Source organism: Salmo trutta, chromosome 14 (genome assembly GCF_901001165.1).
Source record: "Salmo trutta chromosome 14, fSalTru1.1, whole genome shotgun sequence".
In the NCBI taxonomy this organism is placed as follows: Eukaryota; Metazoa; Chordata; class Actinopteri; order Salmoniformes; family Salmonidae; genus Salmo; species Salmo trutta.
The window spans coordinates 58,506,766-58,514,643 of NC_042970.1; positions in this window are offsets into that span (position 1 = coordinate 58,506,766).

The following is a 7,878-nucleotide window of genomic DNA, read 5'->3' on the forward strand; positions in this document are numbered from 1 at the left end:
CATGACAGAGCTTGAGAGGATCTGCAGAAAAGAATGGGAGAAACTGCCCAAATACAGGTATGCCAAGCGTGTAGCGTCATACAGAAGAAGACTCGAGGCTGTAATCGCTGCCAAATGTGCTTCAACAAAGTACTGAGTAAAGGGTCTGAATGCTTTTGTAAATGTGATATTTTTCTATTTTTCTATTTTTTATAAATTTGGGGTATTGTGTGTAGATTGATGAGGGGGAAAAACAATTTAATCAATTTTAGAATAAGGCTGTAACGTAACAAAATGTTGAAAAACTCAAGGGGTCTGAATACTTTCCGAATGCACTGTAGACCTATCACAAGAAATATGCTTAGTGGTGAACTAGAATTGTTGTGGGGGTGCTTTGCTGCAGGAGGGACTCGTGCACTTCACAAAATAGATGGCATCATGAGGGAGGAAAATTATGTGGATATATTGAAGCAACATCTCAAGACATAAGTCAGGAAGTTAAAGCTTGGTCGCAAATAGGTCTTCCAAATGGACAATGACCCCAAGAATACTTCAAAAGTTGTGGCAAAATCGCTTAAGGACAACAAAGTCAAGGTATTGGAGTGGCCATCACAAAGCCCTGACCTCAATCCCATAGAAAAATGGTGGGCAGAACTGAAAAAGCCTGTGCGAGCAAGGAGGCCTACAAACCTGACTCAGTTATACCAGCTCTGTCAGGATGAATGGGCCAAAATTCACCCAACTTATTGTGGGAAGCTTGTGGAAGGCTACCTGAAACGTTTGACCAAAGTTAAACAATTTAAAGGCAATGCTACCAAATACTGATTGAGTGTATGTAAACTTCTGACCCACTGGGAACGTGATGAAAGAAATAAAAGCTGAAAGAAATAAAAGCTGAAATAAATCATTCTCTCTTTTCTATTATTCTGACATTTCACATTCTTAAAATAAAGTGGTGATCCTAACTGACCTAAGATAGGGAATTTGTACTGGGATTACATGTCAGGAATTGTAAAAAACTGAGTTTAAATGTATTTGGCTAAGGTGTCTGTAAACTTCCGACTTCAACTGTACATGTAAAACCACTTGATGTTTGGTCACTGACCTCCCTCCTCCATAGTGCACCCATTAGAAATGCTATTTTTCATTTAACTGATTTCCCATGAATATTTCCTGTGATAGATATAATTTTCAATAGATCACTGTCCATATGAGCTATGGATCTACAATGCGGTGGGTTCTTCGACCTCACTTATAAAGCATACACCTTTTATTTTTTCAAAATTCCTGACCTGTGGTTATTCATTAATGTACAGATTTAGTTTTCAATAGCTTCCTGTCCAAATGACATGAGTGTGGTCTATGGCATTTCAGATTTAGATATGATAATTTATCAGAAAGTATTTTGGATGTACTGATCTACTTTTTTAAAGTAACTTTAAAAAGTAAACTATTTTTTTTCAAGGGTAGCTTTAGTGTATACCTTTTTCCAGTATGAAGTAATTGGTAGCTTGGTGAACTATGTTTCACAGTAGCTTCTCCGACATTGTCCTATCTTTTTTCGGAACCACCAACAAAAAAGGCAGAAATTGTACATTTATTGAGAGCTAGAAAGTGAAATAGTGCCATCAACATGTTTTGCCAATTACACAGTGAGGAAGTTTCAAAGATATAGCACACATTGAATTTACACATCGAATTTAAGTAGTTATTTACATTTTAATATGCAATTAACATTCTTGCATTTCGTTTTCCTAAATTCCAAAACGTTTTATGTGCAAAACATGTATTGGCAGGCCTACAGTGAATATATAAATGCTATGATTTATATGTTGAGGGGTTTTAAAGTCAATCTTTAGGGGGGTTTAATAAGTAGTTGCCAGAATGCAGAATGACTGTTAGATGAGTTGGTATTTAATATGGCTTTTTTTTACATTTTACATTTTACATTTAAGTCATTTAGCAGACGCTCTTATCCAGAGCGACTTACAAATTGGTGCATTCACCTTATGATATCCAGTGGAACAACCACTTTACAATAGTGCATCTAAATCTGTTAAGGGGGGTTTAGAAGGATTACTTTATCCTATCCCAGGTATTCCTTAAAGAGGTGGGGTTTCAGGTGTCTCCGGAAGGTGGTGATTGACTCCGCTGTCCTGGCGTCGTGAGGGAGCTTGTTCCACCATTGGGGTGCTAGAGCAGCGAACAGTTTTGACTGGGCTGAGCGGGAACTGTGCTTCCTCAGAGGTAGGGAGGCGAGCAGGCCAGAGGTGGATGAACGCAGTGCCCTTGTTTGGGTGTAGGGCCTGATCAGAGCCTGAAGGTACGGAGGTGCCGTTCCCCTCACAGCTCCGTAGGCAAGCACCATGGTCTTGTAGCGGATGCGAGCTTCAACTGGAAGCCAGTGGAGAGAGCGGAGGAGCGGGGTGACGTGAGAGAACTTGGGAAGGTTGAACACCAGACGGGCTGCGGCGTTCTGGATGAGTTGTAGGGGTTTAATGGCACAGGCAGGGAGCCCAGCCAACAGCGAGTTGCAGTAATCCAGACGGGAGATGACAAGTGCCTGGATTAAGACCTGCGCCGCTTCCTGTGTGAGGCAGGGTCGTACTCTGCGAATGTTGTAGAGCATGAACCTACAGGATCGGGTCACCGCCTTGATGTTAGTGGAGAACGACAGGGTGTTGTCCAGGGTCACGCCAAGGTTCTTAGCACTCTGGGAGGAGGACACAAGGGAGTTGTCAACCGTGATGGCGAGATCATGGAACGGCCAGTCCTTCCCCGGGAGGAAGAGCAGCTCCGTCTTGTCGAGGTTCAGCTTGAGGTGGTGATCCGTCATCCACACTGATATGTCTGCCAGACATGCAGAGATGTGATTCGCCACCTGGTTATCAGAAGGGGGAAAGGAGAAGATTAATTGTGTGTCGTCTGCATAGCAATGATAGGAGAGACCATGTGAGGATATGACAGAGCCAAGCGACTTGGTGTAAAGCGAGAATAGGAGAGGGCCTAGAACAGAGCCCTGGGGGACACCAGTGGTGAGAGCACGTGGTGCGGAGACAGATTCTCGCCACGCCACCTGGTAGGAGAGACCTGTCAGGTAGGACGCAATCCAAGCGTGGGCCGCGCCGGAGATGCCCAGCTCGGAGAGGGTGGAGAGGAGGATCTGATGGTTCACAGTATCAAAGGCAGCAGATAGGTCTATTGCTAAATTTCAACATGTTTATGAAGACTTACACCCAACTGTTAACTCTAGGGTAGGTGGGACGAAATCTTCCCGCACTATTCAATAGCCAGTGACACATCAGAGCGCCAAATTTAAAACCACAAAATGTCATAATTCAACGTTCTCAAACATAGGACTATTTTACACCATTTGAAAGATAAGACTCTCGTTAATCTAACCACATTGTCCGATTTCAAAAAGGCTTTACAGCGAAAGCAAAACATTAGATTATGTTAGGAGAGTACATAGCCAGAAATAACCACACAGCCATTTTTCAAGCAAGCATATATGTCACAAAAACCAAAAACACAGCTAAATGCAGCACTAACCTTTGATGATCTTCATCAGATGACACTCCTAGGACATTATGTTATACAATGCATGCATGTTTTGTTCAATCAAGTTCATATTTATATCAAAAACCAGCTTTTTACATTAGCATGTGATGTTCAGAACTAGCAACTAGCATACACACCGCAAACTTCTGGTGAATTTACTTAATTACTCAGCATAAAACGTTCACAAAATACATAACAATTATTTTAAGAATTATTGATACAGAACTCCTTCATGCAATCGCGGTGTCAGATTTTAAAATAGCTTTTCGGCGAAAGCACATTTTGCAATATTCTGAGTAGATAGCCCGGCCATCACGGCTAGCTAATTTGACACGCACCAAGTTTGGCCCTCACCAAACTCAGATTTACTATAAGAAAAATTGGATTACCTTTGCTGTTCTTCGTCAGAATGCACTCCCAGGACTTCTACTTCAACAACAAATGTTGTTTTGGTTCGAAATAATCCATAGTTATATTGAAATAGCTCCGTTTTGTTCGTGTTTTCAGGTCACAATCCGAAGGGTGACGCGCGAGCGCATTTCGTGACAAAAAAAATGCTAAATATTCCATTACCGTACTTTGAAGCATGTCAAACTCTGTTTAAAATCAATTTTTATGCGATTTTTCTCGTAAAATAGCGATAATATTCCAACCGGGCGACGTTGTATTCATTCAAAGACTGAAAGAACAAAATGGAGAATTCACATGAACGCGCATCTCCAGTGTCACTGTCCCCAGGCAGGCCAGTAACAAACAGAGCTGCTGTACTTAGCCCAGAGACGGCAGACATCTCATTACACTTTCTGGCGCCTTCTGAGAGCCAATGGAAGCCTTAGAAAATGTCACGTTACAGCACAGATGCTGTATTTTCGATAGAGAAGCTACAGAAGGACAATAAATTGTCAGACAGGGCACTTCCTGTATGGAATCTTCTCAGGTTTTGGCCTGCCATATGAGTTCTGTCATACTCACAGACACCATTCAAACAGTTTTAGAAACTTTAGAGTGTTTTCTATCCAAATCTACTAATTATATGCATATTCTCGTTTCTGGGCAAGAGTAGTAACCAGTTTAAATAGGGTACGTTTTTTATCCGGCCGTGCAAATACTGCCCCGTAGCCCCAACAGGTTTTAATGTGACATTGTCAATGTGACATTAATGTGAAATTGTAAAGGATTTTTGTAGGATTTCAGATTATTTTGTGATTTTAAATTAGAAATGTGTGACATTTATGAAATAATTTTATTTGATATTTATTATATTTATTTACCAAATTGATAGGTTATTTAAGCAATAAGGCACGAGAGGGTGTGGTATATGGCCAATATACCATGGCTAAGGACTGTTCTTAAACACGATGCAACGCGGAGTGTCTGAACACAGCCCTTAGCCGTGGTATATTGGCCATATACCACAAACCCCCGAGATTCCTATTTGCTATTATAAACTGGTTACCAACGTAATTAGAGCAGTGAAAATAAATGTTTTCTCATACCCATGGTATGTCAGCCAATCAGCATTCAGGGCTTGAACCACCCAATTTATAATGTGTATTAGGTACTTTAAAGTTTAATAAACATATACACATTTTGTACTACCTTGTCTCTATTCCTTTTGAATTGTCTCATTATCCATTGAGTCATCGTTTACCGAATTGTGGGGTGCAACCCCTTGGGGCGGGGAGAGGTAACTTAACTAAATTGTTGCACCTACTCGAGCAAATACAGTAGTTGGAACTATTGCAATATTGCTTGTCAAATCCACCCAGATCTATAGGGTATAGGGTCTAGGGGTTAGACCATAAACCACTTCCAGGACCATTTGGTGTGTAATACCAAATTTCTAACCATATAGGCTGCCCAGCTCACTTCATGCAGAGGCAAGTCAGCATTTGGGGTAAAGGAATTTAATGTCGCAGAGTGGTCATAGTGACCTTAAACTATGAAATGTTAGTTTTAAAATGTGGAAAGAAGTGGAAGGCGAAAAAAAACAAAGCGAGTAATTTAATTACTAGTTACTTTTGTCTTATTCTTATCCATATTTTTTTAAACTGCACTGTCGGTTAGGGGCTCGTAAGTAAGCATTTCACTATTGTATTCGGCGCATGTGACTAATCAAATTTGATTTGAGTAAAAAAATATATATATAATAAAAAAAATAAGGCTGTAACCTAACAAAATGTGGATAAAGTCAAGGGGTCTGAATACTTTCCGAAGGCACTGCTGACCTATCACAAGAAATATGCTTATAAAATCAGGGAAGTGGTGAACTGGAATTCAAAGGAATGGGGGGGGGGGAAATTCATATTCAGTGAATTCATATTGTGGTTTTTACATCTCGAATGGATAGGAAGCTTTTGAATAGTATCCTTGTAAATGGGTCAAATATAACACAGTAGTTACAGGTAACCAATAAAAATGTTGGGCCATTTAGCGACTGAAGGTCCTTTGCAGTGTGTGTAATATTCATATAGTGCTAATCCTCCTGGATGGGAAAGAAAAAACATATTTCGGTCCCTAAAACACCTTTGCGCCAGAAAAGTTTGTCTTATTGATTTAAGCCTGAAATCTTAAAATTACACCAGCAATCAGGTCTTTCAAGTTATTGAATAACAAAAAAAAGACACAGACAGGTGAGGAAACTTATTTTCCTATTGTAAGCAAGTGAGATAGATCAAGTACAGTATGCTGAAATATTTTGGTCTGTATTGTCTTTCGTTATTTGTCGGACCCCAGTAAGACTAGATGTCGCCATTGGCGTCGGCTAATGGGGATCCTAATAAATCATATCAACGGTGCATGTGGAGGATGCATACAAGGTAATGTGGATGGAGAAGTAAATGCGTTGCTTTACAATGACCCTCAGGGTGTACCCTTTCCATGCATACTAAATGTTTGCTCTTTTTGGTGACTTGACCTACATTGCATACTCTATGACTATGACCTTTATGGTGGGTGGGTGGGTGGGGGGGGGGGGGTGAGATTCTTACGACATCGCCAGCAGTATGATTTGAGTTCAATATCCAAAAGACAAGGGCTGTAGCTTTCAAATGTCAATTTATATTTTCTGCTGCCTCTTCCTGGGGTCCAAACAAGATTAAAGCATTTTTAAAAAATCTAAATGAAACAGTACATCATACAACACATTATTACACCACTACTCTACCACTACATATCTACAATACATGTATAATACAACATTACAATGTACGTGTGTGTGTAGTGCGTGTTAGTGTGTGTGCGTATTCTTGTGTGTGTGCCTGTATGTCTCTTCACAGTCCGCATTGTACCATAAGGAATAGTTTTAAATAAAACATTTTAAACCTGATTTTACTGCTTGGAATATAGTTCCATGTAGTCATGGCTCTATGTAATATTGTGCATTTCCCAGAGTTTGTTTTGGACTTGGAAAGAAACCCCTGGTGTCATGTCTTGTGGGGCATGAGACTCCTGAACAGGTAATCAAATGGCTACCTGGACTATTTGCATTGTGTGCCCCAACCCCTCTTTTTACACTGCTGCTACTCTGTTTATCATATATGCATAGTCACTTTAACTATACATTCATGTACATACTACCTCAATTGGGCCGACCAACCAGTGCTCCCGCACAGTGGCTAACCGGGCTATCTGCATTGTGTCCCACCCACTACCCCCTCTTTTACACTACTGCTCCTCTGTTCATCATATATGCATAGTCACTTTAACCATATCTACATACTACCTCAATCAGCCTGACTAACCGGTGTCTGTATGTAGCCTCGCTACTGTATATGACCTGTCTTTTTACTGTTGTTTTATTTCTTTACCTACCTATTGTTCACCTAATACCTTTTTGCACTATCGGTTAGAGCCTGTAAGAAAGCATTTCACTGTAAGGTCTACACCTGTTGTATTCAGCGCACGTGACAAATAAACTTGATGCATGGTATCTGTGCTGTGTGCTAGTCGCTTGAAAGGCTCTGCACAGGTAGCAGTGGATAAGTGAGGATCTTTACTGAGCTGATCAGCACCCCAGAGAAGGCACTCTGAGCCCAGGAGAAGACTGAAGTGAGTTTGACTAAAGAACTCCTGGAACAACTGGAGCAGGAGGCCACTGAGTTGAGACGCTAAGCTGGAGTAACTTTCACACACACAGAGGATCACAGAGAAAAAAACATTTAAGCTATACACAGTGTGACGGCACAGAAGGATAGCGGTTGTCACGATTGGTTTCACTCAGCCAATCAACTGCTTGCAAACACCTAAACACTTATCAATTGTGATTACCGGTATGCTTCACAAACTAGCAGTTACAACACATTACAAAATGTTTTAAATGAGTTACAAAAATAACAG